Source organism: Schistocerca cancellata, chromosome 4 (assembly GCF_023864275.1).
Source record: "Schistocerca cancellata isolate TAMUIC-IGC-003103 chromosome 4, iqSchCanc2.1, whole genome shotgun sequence".
Lineage (NCBI taxonomy): Eukaryota > Metazoa > Arthropoda > Insecta > Orthoptera > Acrididae > Schistocerca > Schistocerca cancellata.
This window is the reverse complement of record NC_064629.1, coordinates 48,014,335-48,031,441: the sequence shown is the minus strand read 5'-3', so window position 1 is coordinate 48,031,441 and position 17,107 is coordinate 48,014,335.

Below are 17,107 nucleotides of genomic sequence, written 5' to 3'. Positions count from 1 at the left end.
AGTGGTGATTCGATTGTTTCACGAATTTTTGGAGTCACGTCCAATACAGATAACAAATCAATACGCGAAATCAGCTATATTCTCTTTTGAAACAGTTAAAAGTTCGTTGAGAAATTTTTCTGCGCATTTACTTTTCAGCAGCATTCACCAAATGTGGCAACCATGTTGCGCAAACTGTTTTCATTGTTAATTCCTTATTTAAAGCTTACCGTAATGTTTGTTCTGACTTATACATAAACATACACCGTCCGAATAGGTCGTGAAGGCCCAACGGTACCGAACGGCCGCCCTGTCATCCTAAGCCCCTAGGCGTCACCGTATGCGGATACGGAGGGTCATGCGATCAGCCGTTGTCAGTTTTCGTGACTAGCGCCGCCATTTGTCAATCAGGTGGCTCCTCAATTGGCCTCACAAGGTCTGAGTGCGCCCCACTTGCTAACAGTGCTCGGCAGACCCGGACAGTGATCCATTCGAGCTCACGAGTATATGGTTTCAGATACGTCATACGCAATTAACTGCAGATCGTTCAATACCATATTGTGCACTTTACTGATGTCTTCAGGCGTGATTTCTGTTCTGGGGCGTCATTCACGTGGATTATTTCCAAGAGCAGTTTGAGTTAAACCACCAGTTTCTTAACTGTTGAAAATAAATAAATAGACTGCTTATAAACCTTCACCAACTTTCAATGAACTTCCTTGAGGACAAAAGAATTTTATGTCAAGATATTTAAATTTAGCCATTTTAACAAAAACGCAACAGTTAATAGAAAATCCGTAAAAAAAGATATTCCACAGATGAAATTGACGCTTAACTGACGTTATTGTGTAACATGCGCCAAGGTAAAGGAAATAAAATTCCGTTGGTATCAACTCAGTTTCTGTGTCCGGCCAAGAAGTTATGAATGGAAAATAAAATGAGAGAATACACAGAGCATTATCAGATTCAAATTATTCGTGCACATGGGAACACAATATAGCCTAAAGTAGTAAAGGTAATAACGGTTCTATATTCTTCGTCTGAACGACAATGTTTTCGCCGTTTAACTTATTTGTTTCCTTCTAGATACGCTATTACAAATTCCACTGTGTAGTATTATCAAGTGATTCTGCAAATAAAATACACATTTAAGCATATATTATCTGACATCTTGGGTTGTCGGGTGTTCTGCCGGATATCAGCGTCGTACTTGCACGACATTTCGGTCACTTAGCTCGTGACCTTCATCAGGTGCGACCTGAGACTGCTCCTCGAGTGGACCTGGTCCAGTATTTATGCCTATGGCCTTCCCCCTCCATCAATGGCTGCAGGCGCTTCCTCTGTGGTCCGCGCCCATTCCCTGCGCCCTGCAGGAGCGTTGCTGCTCCGTTTTCCGTCCGCTACGGTTCTAGGTGTTCCCTCTGCGGTCCGCGCCCACCAAACCCGCTCCTGGGGGTTTCATCTACGGTCTGGGGTACCAAGCGTTCCCCCTGCGGTCCGCGCCCGCTCACCACGACCTGTTGGAGCGTTGTCGCTCCGTTTTTCGTCCGCTGCGGCTCTGGATGTTCCTTCTGCGGTCCGCGCCCACCAGTCCCACTTCTGGGTGTTCCATCTTCGGTCTGGTGCGCTGGCAGTCCGTCAGGGGCTCGTTTTCCATCTCCATGTCTCTGGTTCTTCTGTTTGTGTAGTGTTGCAGCTGGCTCCGTTGCTCCTTTAACAATTTCAGAGCTGGATCCCAGGCTCTGCTTAGCTGGTACCCTGTGTCACGGTTCATAAGATCGTCAGCGATTATAATTTCTATCGATTGTCTTATAACACTGTCCCAACATCTGGGTGTTTGTGCTAGAATCTTGGTATCCTCATACTCCATGGCATGATCTAGTTCTAGACAGTGTTCAGCAATGGCTGACTTAGTCACCTGTCTTAATCTAGTGTGCCTCTGATGTTCTTTGCATCTGATCTCCACAGTTCTTGTCGTCTGGCCAATGTAGGACATGTTACATTGACAAGGTATATTGTAAATCCCTGGTTTTCGTAACCCCAGGTCGTCTTTGACACTCCCCAGCAGTCCCCTGATCTTGTTGGATGGACAGAAAACACACTTGATATTGTGTTTACGGAGGATCCTACTGATTCTGGCAGAAATAGAGCCAGCATAGAGCAGATATGCCACCTTCTTTGCTTCATTTTGGTCTTCTTCAGGAACCTGTGGTATAGTGGCTGGTTGGAGTGCCCTCTCAATTTGTCTGTCCGTGTATCCATTCTTGGAGAAAACTCTTTTGAGACGTTATATCTCTATAGGTAGATTTTCTTGGTCTGACAGGGCACGTGCTCTGTGGACCAAAGTCTTCAGAACCCCATTCTTCTGTGCAGGGTGGTGACAGCTGCTGGCCTGCAGATATAAATCAGTGTGTGTTGGTTTTCGGTACTCACTGTGGCCAATTGATCCATCTGCTTTCCTCTGGACTAGTACATCCAGAAATGGCAGCTGGCCATTCTTCTCCAGTTCCATGGTGAACATGATATTAGGGTGGCATGAGTTAAGATGTTCAAGAAACTCATTGAGCCTGTCCATCCCATGTGGCCAGATCACGAAGTGTCATCCACATACCTAAAGAAGCATGTGGGTTTAAATGTGGCTGTCTCCAATGCCCTCTCCTCAAAACTCTCCATAAACATGTTGGCAACCACAGGGGACAGTGGGCTGCCCATAGCTACACCTTCAGTTTGCTCGTAATATTGGTTTCTGTACAGGAAATACGTGGATGTCAGTGTATTACTGAACAGGTCCAACAGAGCACCGTCAAATTTCTCTGCAATCAGTTCCAGTGAGTCCTTCAGTGGGACCCTGGTGAACAGCGATACCACATGAAAACTAACCATGATGTCCGAATCCTTTAGCATTTAAGTTTCCGGTTGTGTCTTTGGTAACAAATTGTGTGGAGTATTGATTTTATTAATATGAAATGAATATAAATTTTATGAATATAAAGCAGAATATTTACTCTTTAATTAAACAGCAGCAGCAGTAAAAGTAATCCATATAGATAAAGCAAACACGTTAATAAAAAATCGTGTAAATTCTTCGACGAATTCCACGAGGTGAGCCTATGTGTCCTGAGGGTCGCATTAAAATTACAGTTTGTAATGCTCTAGTCAATAGAAGTAGTAATTAAATTAAAAATAAGAGCACACTCCCTGAAATTGTGGGGTATGTAACTCACTAAAAAAACACTCAAGTAATGTAAACTACTTCACACTATCATCCTATACGATGAAGGCCTGCAGACAGGGTACTGCTTCACCCTCTGCTAAGATTTCATGGCTCGGCAACACTGGAAGACCATACCAGTTTGTCCATAATGTTTTCTTTCTAAGCCGAAATCACCTCTTCTACTGCAAGAAACTTCTCAGACGTTCACAGATTATTGTGTACTAGACCGAATTCACATGCCCAAGCAGTAGATAGCTTTGCTGGTTGTTCTACTAGCAAAGTGGACACGAGGAAACAACAACTTAAATACGTAGTAGCGACAAATTTCAAATGATTGTTTAGGAACATGGAAATAAATGTGCAAATACTGTCTGAACAGTGGTTGGAAGGATGTTTGTGGGTTAATAGCCAATAGAAGCCGATGTCATAAGAAACATTCTTGTCTGTGGTGAGGTGTCGAGCTCGCCTGACATACTGACTTTCTTATGCACATGGAGAATGTGCTTCTTCCATGTGAGATACTGATCTAAGAAGACTCCCGGCTACCTGCTGTGCATGACAGGAGCTGTATCATCAGCGTAAATGGCGCTGATGAGTCTCGGCAACTTCGGGAGGTCTGCTGCGTAGGCTGTATACACCACTGGACCTAAAAAGGAGACCTGAGCACCCTGGCCTTAACATCACATTTGGAAGACATCCCCTCTCCAGCACGAACAATGAAGGTACACTGTTCAAGATGGCGGCGGATGAGTTTGCCAAATGCTGGTGTGAGGCCCTGTACAAAGAGTTCATGCATCAGGCCACTGTGGGTGACGCTGTCAAACGCCTTTGACACATACAAAAATATGCCCTCACAATACTTTTTATTGTTAAAAACTAGGCTAGACTTTTCAACAATGCGTAATAGTTGCTGAGTGGTAGAGTGCTGCTGGCAGACTCGAAATTGCTCATTACGTAATATTCTGCATTGCTCCATATGCAGACTGGGTCGTGCAAGGAAGATACGCTCGGAAACCTTGCTTGTCGTTGGGAGGAGACTTATGGGTATATAGTCGGCACAATCCTTCCTGTCTTTCCCAGACATCGGCATCGCCACCAAAACGGCACGTTTCCAATCTTGACGGTAATGCTTCTGAGTGAAGATGACATTGAATAAACTCATTACACAGATAACTACCGCTGCCAGCAGGGCTTTGAGAACTTATCATGACTAAAAGATTGCATAGCTAGAAGATATGACACATGACCCTGCACCTCCCTCTCAGTGGGCCGCCTAATTGGGTCTTTGGGGAAGTCATTCGCGAAGAGGCCTTAAACCTGTCTTCAACCAGCTGCACTTGTTGAAGGCTGATTGGTTGCTCGAGAGGTTAAAAATGGCTTTGGAAAGCATCAGTGCTTTGGTTTGGCATCCAGGATATATGTAGTGCCATGCACCTTATCAAAACGAGGAAGTCAGGGGCTTTGCTTGGTGAGGTGACGGACCACTTCCCAAGGTTGGCTATTGGGTTTGCTTGTGGCAAGTTTGACCTGCGAATGCTGGTTTCGGTGCTCTGTTACAGTGGCTTTCACTTTTCAACACAGGAGACTGATCCGCCTTTTGGTGACAGGGTCTCTTGTTGGGTGCCAGTCACGACAGAAACAGTTACATTCACGAATGAATTTCGATATCTCTGGAGGCAGCAGCGGTGGCGTGTGCCCCATAGAATGCCAATTTGGTGCCGCTGTGTGTAGCGCCTAAGCGACCACTTCTTTGAAGAGCAGAGCTGCATCATCGACACTGGCATTGGTATCAATTTCGGCACCCTTGAGGTCATGTCCGGCACTCTGTTGATGTCGGTGGCAGTCCGTTTTCCTTGTATTAAGGCCCAGTCCTGTTGATATCGTCCCAATGGCCAGGCAGAAGGAAAATGGCCAGTTTCTGCATGGTAAAGCTGGTATGACCTTTGTAACAATGAACAAGTAGAGACCTTCAGCTATCCCACTGTCAATAATATCAGGGAGGCCTCTCAAGTACGGGTACATTGTGGGCCCTGTTGGTCCATAGATTAGTCCCTTAGCTCTCTCCACGGAGCGGAGGAGCTGCTCGTCACTGATATTCGTCATGCGCGACTTGCGCACATAGTTCTTTGCACTGAGGTCGCCAGCTATAAATAGCTTTCCTCATAACTGCAGCAACGCCGTGGCATCGTCAGCGCTGGTCTGTCCCGTGTGTAGCCGACAGAGCATCACACAGATGACAAGTCCTTGAGCAGTTTTACCACCACAGCAGTAGCCTCTATGTTGGTGAGTTGGGTCCGCAGCTCGTGGTCGTGCGGTAGCGTTCTCGCTTCCCACGCCCGGGTTCCCGGGTTCGATTCCCGGCGGGGTCAGGGATTTTCTCTGCCTCGTGATGACTGGGTGTTGTGTGATGTCCTTAGGTTAGTAAGTTCTAAGTTCTAGGGGACTGATGACCATAGATGTTAAGTCCCATAGTGCTCAGAGCCATTTGAACCATTTTTTGGTGAGCTGGGGAGTGGGGATTTGGTAATGGCGAATTGAAATCTGCACATATATGGCCTTATCGCATTATCGCCCCAGCCGTCAAACTGTCAGTCTAGTAACATACGAGGTGCATTCAAGTTCTAAGGCCTCCGATTTTTTTTCTAATTAACTACTCACCCGAAATCGATGAAACTGGCGTTACTTCTCGAGGTAATCATCCCGCAGACGTACACAGTTTTCACAACGCTGACGCCATGATTCCATGGCAGCGGCGAAGGCTTCTTTAGGAGTCTGTTTTGACTACTGGAAAATCGCTGAGGCAATAGCAGTGCGGCTGGTGAATGTGCGGCCACGGAGAATGTCTTTCATTGTTGGAAAAAGCCAAAAGTCACTAGGAACCAGGTCAGCTGAGTAGGGAGCATGAGGAATCACTTCAAAGTTGTTATCACGAAGAAACTGTCGCGTAACGTTAGCTCGATGTGCAGGTGCGTTGTCTTGGTGAAACGGCACACGCGCAGCCCTTCCCGGACGTTATTGTTGCAGTGCAGGAAGGAATTTGTTCTTCAAAACATTTTAGTAGGATGCACCTGTTACCGTAGTGCCCTTTGGAACGGAATGGGTAAGGATTACGCCCTCGCTGTCCCAGAACATGGACACCATCATTTTTTCAGCACTGGTGGTTACCCGAAATTTTTTTGGTGGCGGTGGATCTGTGTGCTTCCATTGAGCTGACTGGCGCTTTGTTTCTGGATTGAAAAATGGCATCCACGTCTCATCCATTGTCACAACCGACGAAAAGAAAGTCCCATTCAGGCTGCCGTTGCGCGTCAACATTGCTTGGCAACATGCCACACGGGCAGCCGTGTGGTCGTCTGTCAGCATTTGTGGCACCCATCTGGATGACACTTTTCGCATTTTCAGGTCGTCATGCAGGATTGTGTGCACAGAACCCACAGAAATGCCACCTCTGGAGGCGATCTGTTCAACAGTCATTCGGCGATCCCCCAAAACAATTCTCTCCACTTTCTCGATCATGTCGTCAGACCGGCTTGTGCGAGCCCGAGGTTGTTTCGGTTTGTTGTCACACGATGTTCTGACTTCATTAAACTGTCGCACCCACGAACGCACTTTCGACACATCCATAACTCCATCACCAGATGTCTCCTTCAACTGTCGATGAATTTCAATTGGTTTCACACCACGCAAATTCAGAAAACGAATGATTGCACGCTGTTCAAGTAAGGAAAACGTCGCCATTTTAAGTATTTAAAACAGTTCTCATTCTCGCTGCTGGCGGTAAAATTCCATCTGCCGTACGGTGCTGCCATCTCTGGGACGTATTGACAATGAACGCGGCCTCATTTTAAAACAATGCGCATGTTTCTATCTCTTTCCAGTCCGGAGAAAAAAAATCGGAGGCGTTAGAACTTGAATGCACCTCGTACATCAGTGTGAATTTTGGACTTGAAGTGAGCTTCACCGACCGTGCAAATGTCTGTAATTTGCAGTGTATGTCATGGCACGGATTTCACCAATTCTTCTAGGCTGATCCACTTGCAGATGGTGTCAGCTCTGGCTAGGTTGTGGTATCACATCTTAAGGCAGTAGTGAGTGTGGCAGTAATGGCACGAGAAAGGTTCGTCAGCGTCTTGCTGACGATGGTAAGCGTCTTCGCCACGCCGCCTCCGGTTCAGGGGAAGTACAAGGTGAGTTGGCTTCTGCTCCAAAGCTATTGGCGCCAGGTGGGGCTGTGGTTGTGACGTCACGTCTGCAGTTGTGGGTAGGTCCGTTGCTGCTGGGCAGTGCCCCACAAGCACCAGCCACCACAGGGTGTGGTAACCTGCGTCGGAGAGAGTGCATGCGTCGGTACACAGGCTGACGATTAGGAGCAGCAGTCGGTACTTATGAAGCGCGTTCTGGATGACGACGAGTCTTCGCTGAGCTGCCAGAGATCAGAGTTTTGTCGGAAAGCGAAGGAAGAGCTCGTTGGCGGTGGCTCGCATATCTTCGATGAACATAGCTTCTGTTGTTCGCAGCGTGAACTTACCCGTAAAGAGCACACGTAGCAGGTAAGTCTCAAGGATGTTCACATCTGCTACCGTGATTGCCCCCACACTTGACACACCGTGGGGACACAGTACAACGCCATGCGACACGTCCCGGCTACTGGCAATCAAAACGTTCAGCTGGACCGCGCCTGGCGCGTACTTTCTTGACCGTAAGGACGAGCCAGTAAAATTAGTCTATCTGAAATATCGTGCGATGCTCTGCTGTGGCACTGAGAATGACAGTCATCTTGTTCATTTGGCACTGAGTCCCTGGGTATCTCATCCGGACAACTTTGATGGCTAAAAAGGCATAACCTCGTCTTCCGTTATCTTCAGCGGAATCCCACGGATAAGTGTTTTTATTAGCTTCGGCTTGTCAGTGGGGAAAGTGTAACAATCTATATTCTACTCCCCCACCATGCGCATCGCCGTAACGTTGTCCTCTTTGCAATAAGCGTCAATCTTTTGCGCTCCCTATCGCAGTCCTTCGCTGAAATAGACGTCTCGCAGTGGTTCGTACAATGTCTTATACGTCTCAGGATACTGCGGCAGGCTATGTTTCCGTTCTTGTTGTGGGGGTGTTGCCGTTGCCGCAGTCTCAACCTGTGGCTGTTCGACGTCTCCACGGGTTGAGGCGGTGGAACTGTCTGTCGCTTTGCAATCACTTCCCGCGGTGCTTCGATGAAGCCACCCTGACTCGCAGCTGAAGAATAATGTGTCTGTTGCGGTGAGCAGAACGTGCTTTCGGCTGCTCTGGTCCGTGCACTCTTCTGCGCACGAGTCCGTCGAGTCAGCCGAAGTTGCTAACAAGGGAACCTCCCCATCACACCCCCCTCAGATTTAGTTATAAGTTGAAACAGTCGATAGGCCTTGAAAAACTGGACACAGATCAATCGAGAAAACAGGAAGAAGTTATGTGGAACTATGAAAAAAATTAGTAAAATATACAAACTGAGTAGTCCATGCGCAACATATGCCACATCAAGAAGATTGGAGCATAAGGAGCGCCGTGGTCCCGTTGTTAGCGTGAGTAGCTGCGGAACCGGAGGTTCTTGGTTCAAGTCTTGCCTCGACTGAAAATTTTACTTTGTTTATTTTCGCAAAGTTATGATCCGTCCGTTCGTTCATTGACGTCTCTGTTCACTGTAATAAGTTTAGTGTCTGTGTTTTGCGACCGCACCGCAAAACCGTGCGATTAGTAGACGAAAGGACGTGCCTCTCCAATGGGAACCGAAAACATTTGATCGCAAGGTCATAGGTCAACCGATTCCTCCACAGGAAAACACGTCTGATATATTCTATACGATACTGGTTACGGCATGTGCGTCATATGACAGTAATATGTTGTCGACCCACCTAACTTGTACACTTGGCGAATGGGTAAAAAGATTCTTCTACCTTGCCCGATTTAGGTTTTCTTGTGGATGTGATTATCACTCCCAAAAAAGTGATCGCATCGGACGGACAGACGGACAGATATAATTGTCTGAAAACAAAAAATTAAAAGTTTCACTCGAGGGAAGACTTGAACCAAGCACCTCTCGTTTCACAGCTGCTCATGCTAACCACGGTACCACGGCGCTCCTACGCTCATAGTCTCATTGATATTGCTTATCTCACGTGGACTACTCACTTTGTGTATTTTGCTTATTTTTTCATAGTTCCACATAACTTCTTCCTGTTTTTTCGATTGATCTGTGTTCAGTTTTTCAAGGCCTATCCACTCTGCCAACTTATAACTAAATCTGAGGGGGGTGCGATGGGGAGGTTCCCTTGTAAGAGTCCATTTCCGATTCCAGGTTCGTCGTCAGAGGAGTATTCGATGGGGGCGGTGACGTGGTAGGCCCACAGGCCGCCGAGGTCGCGCACGTAAACAAGTCGTGCTGTTCAGACATCGCGCGCTCGACTGTGTAGCCAGTGATTGCCAGCGTCTCAAGTAGGCAGCAGAGGAAATGTCGCAACATTTTGATGGTATGGATACGGCCACTCGGATACATGGAAGTGAAGAAGTAGATGCCCAGCATTCCTGCATGGAACCATTAAACTCCCTCTCACACATATGATACCCGTGCTCAGAAAGCGTTTATACTCGGACTGGCAAGAGGAATGGTCACGGACACATAAAATCAAAGGAAGTCACTGCGCGCTACTTCATCCCACGATTCCAAGAGTACCGTGGTGTAAAAAGGCGCAAACATCAAGGAGCTTCACGACAATTGTAGCGCGGCTGGAATTTAATAACTGGAAGTTCAATAAACACCTCTGTCGGCTCAAACTAAGCACCACCCCTCTACGTGTTTTCGGAGAGGTAAAATATCCAAACGATGCCCTCGCAACACGTGTCACATAAACGTCCTTGCAAGTAATCTTCTGGCTCTTGGTCGTCAGTACCAATGAAGCCTCCAAACCTTGTTAGTATCCGACGATGAAGCAACGTATAAGGTAGTGTACGAGATCATCAACAGTGTGAACATCAAGGTATACAGTTTTGGGAAAACCATTGTGCACAGTGTGCCAGGGTATGAAAGAATTTCTGATAGTTAATACGGAAATAAAGACGTATGTACGAGGGCAGTTCAACAAGTAATGCAACACATTTTTTTTCTCGGCCAATTTTGGTTGAAAAAACCGGAAATTTCTTGTGGAATATTTTCAAACATTCCCGCTTCGTCTCGTATAGTTTCATTGACTTCCGACAGGTGGCAGCGCTGGACGGAGCTGTTAAAATGGCGTCTGTAACGGATGTGCGTTGCAAGCAACGGGCAGTGATCGAGTTTCTTTTGGCGGAAAACCAGGGCATCTCAGATATTCATAGGCGCTTGCAGAATGTCTACGGTGATCTGGCAGTGGACAAAAGCACGGTGAGTCGTTGGGCAAAGCGTGTGTCATCATCACCGCAAGGTCAAGCAAGACTGACTGATCTCCCGCGTGTGGGCCGGCCGTGCACAGCTGTGACTCCTGCAATGGCGGAGCGTGCGAACACACTCGTTCGAGATGATCGACGGATCACCATCAAACAACTCAGTGCTCAACTTGACATCTCTGTTGGTAGTGCTGTCACAATTGTTCACCAGTTGGGATATTCAAGGGTTTGTTCCCGCTGGGTCTTTCGTTGTCTAACCGAACACCATAAAGAGCAAAGGAGAACCATCTGTGCGGAATTGCTTGCTCGTCATGTGGCTGAGGGTGACAATTTCTTGTCAAAGATTGTTACAGGCGATGAAACATGTGTTCATCACCTCGAACCTGAAACAAAACGGCAATCAATGGAGTGGCGCCACACCCACTGCCCTACCAAGAAAAAGTTTAAAGCCATACCCTCAGCCGGTAAAGTCATGGTTACAGTCTTCTGGGACGCTGAAGGGGTTATTCTGTTCGATGTCCTTCCCCATGGTGAAACGATCAACTCTGAAGTGTATTGTGCTACTCTTCAGAAATTGAAGAAACGACTTCAGCGTGTTCGTAGGCACAAAAATCTGAACGAACTTCTCCTTCTTCGTGACAACGCAAGACCTCACACAAGTCTTCGCACCCGAGAGGAGCTCACAAAACTTCAGTGGACTGTTCTTCCTCATGCACCCTACAGCCCCGATCTCGCACCGTCGGATTGCCATATGTTTGGCCCAATGAAGGACCTCAATCCGTGGGAGGCACTACGCGGATGATGAAGAAGTTATTGATGCAGTACGACGTTGGCTCCGACATCGACCAGTGGAATGGTACCGTGCAGGCATACAGGCCCTCATTTCAAGGTGGCGTAAGGCCGTAGCATTGAATGGAGATTACGTTGAAAAATAGTGTTGTGAAGCTAAAAGATTGGGGAATAACCTGGTGTATTTCAATGCTGAATAAAACAACCCCTGTTTCAGAAAAAAAATGTGTTGCATTACTTATTGAACTGCCCTCGTATGCAAGTCGTACATGTAACTGTGGACGATGAAAATCACAATCACGTTTGTTTGCTTGTTTACAAAAGAACAAGAACCATTTCTTACTGTGAGATATGAAACTCTGCACTTCAAAAGTGTTGGGACAAATGTTGGCAACAATGTCAGTGCGCGTATCTCTGTTATTTTTTATTTCCTGCAATGTCAGTCATTACCGGTCGAGAGCTCAAAGGGAACAAGTGTGTTTGTATACAATGGTAAAAACAGCAGTTTTGAACAGAGGCAGTTAATTATATTCCACCACGAAAAGGGAAGAACGCGCCGAAAAACATCAACGTTACTGAATATGAAGAAAAGTACTCTAGAGAACATTGTCCGTCGATATAAATATGAAGACAGGATAGAAAATCTACCACAGACAGTCCGTCCAAGGATATTTGTGTGGAGAGAAGAGAGGGCAATAGTACAAAAGGTCAAGAAAGATCCACGAATCACAACTACACAAACTGCCATTGAGGCTGAGGAAGAGTTTGGGAAGAAGGCTAGTCGTAGCACAATCAGACGAGTACTGTACAGAGAAAATTACCATGGGCGAACTGCAAGCAGGAAGTCTTACATCAGTCCTGCCAATAGGAAGAAGAGGCTGCTATTCGCAAGGGAACACATAAACAAGAACATGGAGTGGTGGAATCAATAATTTTTTGCGGATGAATCAAAATTTAACATATCATGACCGTATGGACGAACAGAGCTGGAACAAAAAAATATGCAAGCTACAGTGAAACGTGGCAGGGGTTTTTGGTTGTATATCGGCCCAGGGAGTGGGTGAGCTGTCTTCATTGACGAAACAATGGATAAAAATGTATACCTGCAGATTCTAAGGAACAATTTGAAGAAGAGCACAGAAAATATGGAGATTGGAGACTGTTTCGAAATATATCAGGACAGCGACCCCAAACACACCGCCTGTGTTGTATGGTTAGGGCTCCTGTGCAACTGTCCAAAAGTTGTCAGTCCCCCTACACAAAGTCCGGACGTGAACCCAATACAGAATTTATGGTATGCGTTAGAAAGAAATATTCGAAAAGTCCCCATACAGTCCAAACAAGAGTTCAGGAGACGACCACAAAAAGAATAGGAAAATCCTAGTATTTCGTAGTTAAAGAAACTTGTACAAAGTATGCCAAAACGGCTGACACAAGTGTTACAACATCGCGGTAGAAGTACTATTTCCTCATTATTTCCTAGTTTCTGGTTTACTTCTGCACTTTATCCCAAAACTTTTGCGAAGACAAATCTATGTTATTTCACATAAATATGAAATTATTTGTATTTTGTGAGCCATTAAAGCCCGGGGCCTCACCATACAAGAGGTGAGGAAGGAGGAGGGGGAGGAGTAACAACCTCGTTAAAAAACCAAGGTTCACCTGCCCCGGGTGATAGCATCTTGTAAGGGCTCCTTGCTAGGACTACAGTGAAGACCTCAACGGTAGTGAAGGCGTAGGGAATAGTTCTCGGTACGGCGGAACTAGCGGAAGAGGCAACCAAAGAAAAAAATCCACTTGGCGTCTGTCTTGAAACAAGCGGCTGAGTGGTCAGCGTCTGTCCACCAGTGGTGCGGCTGAAAACCATTCCTCGGAGCTAATAACCTCGAGTAGAATCATTAGGGGACTTGTTCCCCTAACCCAACAAACAATCAACAATGGATACGCACCTTGTAAGAGATTTTACCCCAGGGAGTAACCAATCTCCAATTTCTAAGGAAATTAAAAGTAGGCATTCGGATTCTGGGGGCCTACAGCAATGTGCGAAGGATGAGTCGGAGCATCCTGAAACCTGCCTTAAGCAAGCAACAAATAAAATTAAACACAAAAATATAAACTACTTGGCAACGTTCAACGTAAACTCACTTCTAAAAACAGGAAAACTTAAAACGTTAATAAATTTTATAAAACAGAAAAATATAATGATAACTGCACTCCAAGAAACAAGGTATACTGATGAACATTCATTTGATTCAGAGGGATTCAGAATCTTCAAAGGGAAGCCAGGAAAAAGAGTTATGAAGAATGTACCCCAATTTGGAACAGGATTCATTGTAAACCAAAATATATTAAACTCGATAGTAGAATTTAAATCTGTCAATGAAAGGCTTTCAACATTAACTTTCAAATCAGTAAACAAACTGTATACCATTGTAAACTCACATGCACCAACAAATGAGAAAAACAGAACACAAAAAGAACAAACAGAAATTTTTTGGCAGGAACTGTCAAACACCTTAGACCAGATTTCATCCAAAAACACAATAATATTGTTGGGAGACTTTAATGCTCAAATCGGCAAAGAACGTCATCACCAATCCATAGTAGGCAAATTCCCTGCACATAAAAGAACCAATGCAAATGGAGAAAGACTTATTAGTTTATGCAGAGAACATGACATAGTTCTGAAGTCTACATATTTCAAAAAACTCCCTAGAAAACAAAGTACGTGGGTATCCCCGAATCCAGTCTGTGGGGAGAAACAACTTGAGCATGTCGCTATAAGCTGACTGTCTGCATCAGAGATACTCAATGTAAAAGTTGCTAAGAGTGCAAGTTTAGAATCAGATCACTATCTATCTGTCGTTAAATTGAAAATTAGACCAATATATAAAAGAAAGAGCGAATATCAACCTAAAAAGTTTTACACTCAGAAATTAACCAAGGAACACAATTTCAGGACACTTTTGGAAAAGAAAACACCTAAAACATGGGAACAACTTCAAAAAGATATAGTACAGACAGCAGAAGAAACCATTCTCCTTACCAAAAAATGGAAACATGCCTGGTGGAATGATGAGTGTGACAAACTAATCCTAACGAGACAACGAGCTTGGAACATTTGGAATGCCAACAAAAATGATAAAAATAGGAACTCCCTAAAAGAAGCCCGGAAGCAAGCTTCAAAAGGCCTTAAAAGATCCAAGTTCAATACATAAAAGACCAACTAGCATCAATAGACTCCAACTTCAAACAGATCAATGCTAGGGACTTTTACAAAACTTTCAAAAGTAACTTAAAGAAATACTCTCCTCCTAGTCTATTTTTCACGGACGCAAAAACGCAGAAAACTGTATACAGTAGCATAGAGAACTTGTAACATTATGTGATTGTCTTATCATTTTAAATCATTCACTAATCGAGCAGTCGCTCGGCAACAGCTACAGTTAGCAAATAATGTTGCGAGAATGTAAAAGGTGAACGACCTGTGACGTAACTTGTTTATTGTCGAAGCGCCGTCAGAGATGCAGTGAGTTATTGACTTTGAAAACCGCGGCGCGAATAACGGACAGAAGAAGAACACTTTTATTCCATTTTTTTTTTTTTTTTGAGGTACGAGATATTCTCGATGAACAGTTACTCATTCTTCTCTTGTCTCTTGTGTCGGACGCGCATGTCTTGCCGCCGTATTATTATCGTTAAAAATAATATTGTTTTTGTGAAAAGTGAATGTGTAATACTAAAAGTGCCTAGCAGTAGATTTATTGTGCGACGTGTATGTGAAAACGTCGAAGGAATTGTTTTCATTAAGAGAAGTGCCAGTCAAAACGGCATCCATGTTAAATCCTTCATTGCAGTGTAAGTTCGTCTATTAATTGCCATAACTTCAGACTTAAATGGAACTGGTGTATGGACTATTTATTTAATATAGAATCTATGTCTCACTCCTTCATGAAGTTATTTAATTTTCTTTAAGTTTCTGCCAAATAGAGAGTTCACAGTCACGAATTCTTTCGTCGAGTTCGGACGGAAGTTGCATGCGGCGAAATACTTTCTCCGCGCCATATTCTACTGGTAAATGCATGATAAACTACGGTCCCTTAGGAAATTCATGTTGAGCTATCCAAAATAATTATATTTTTAATAGGCATTTACTCTCCTATGCAATGCAACTTCCGACTGATCAGACGACGAACGGGGACATTTATAACTGTATGTTTATGTATACACATTACGTAAACATATCGTTATAAACTGTAGAATACTTGCTGAATATTTTGAAGAACTACGTAACTGTTAACCACCGAAAGAAAAATTTAATTTCAATATTGTAAACCCAACACCACCAGACTCCAAGCCGCCAACCACAGAAGAAATAAAATAAATCATAAAAGAGCTTAAAAATAATAAAGCCCCTGGAGAGGATAATATAGTTGCTGAACTATGGAAGTACTCTAGTGACAACATGATACAGTGTCTATCTGAAATACTAAAAGCAATCTGGACAACACACAGATTACCACCAGACTGGACATCTGCATTAGTACATCCGCTACATAAAAAAGGGAAGAAAACAGATCCTAGCAACTATAGGGGAATCTCCCTCTTACCAGTGACCTATAAGATCTTGTCTAAGGCGCTTTTAAAAAGAGCAGAAGAGATACTTGAAAAACAGCTAGGAGAGTATCAGGCTGGATTTAGGAAGGGAAGGTCATGTGCAGAACAATTACTAAATTTAAAGAACATAATAGAAATGAGGAAAATCAGGAACTTAAAATATGTAATTACTTTTGTAGATTTTAAAAAAGCCTATGATTCAATTGACAGAAATACACTGCTTGATATCTTAAAAGAATTGGGACTCGATGCTAAAACAACTGCAATAATCAAAGGTACTTTGATAAATACAAAATCGAAAGTAAAATTTAGGGGAGAGCTCTCAAAATCGTTTGAAATAAAGTCAGGTGTTCGACAGGGAGATGGTCTGTCACCTCTGCTTTTCAATTGTGTCTTGGAGAAGGTAGTTCGAGAATGGAGGAAGGCCATCAATACTACAGGGATTCAACTAGGGAGAAATCAAAACAAGATCACTGTCGACTGTTTAGCCTTCGCAGATATGTCATTGGCATTGATTACAGATTCACTAGACAATGCCCAAGAACAAATAAGAGAACTACAAAAACAAGCAGCCAAAGTAGGACTACAAATATCCTATGAAAAAACAAAGTTTATGACAAACATCTGTGATGTTCCCCAAAATATTGCAGTTGACAACAACACAATACACAAAACAGATTCGTTTAAATACCTAGGAGAGTGGATTACATACAATGCCAAAGAAAAGATAGCTATAGAAACTAGAGTGCACAAAATGGAAAGAGTGTTTCATATGACCAAAAACGTTTATAATAAAAAATCCTTGTCCTGGAACACGAAATTAAGACACTACCAAACAGTGGCCAGACCTGAAGCTCTCTATGCGGCAGAAACACTTAAACTAACAAGAAATGGAGATCTTGAGAAACTAGAGAAGGTCGAAAGAAGAATTTTAAGGAAAATACTGGGAGCTAAAAGAAACGATAATGCTGAATACAGGTTAAGACCAAACAGAGAGCTATATCTGAAAACGGAGAAACTAACTGATGTAATGAGGAAGAGGAGACCACAGTTTTTTGGACATATATTCAGAATGGATAACAACAGACTAAACAAGCGGATATTCACGTTACTCAA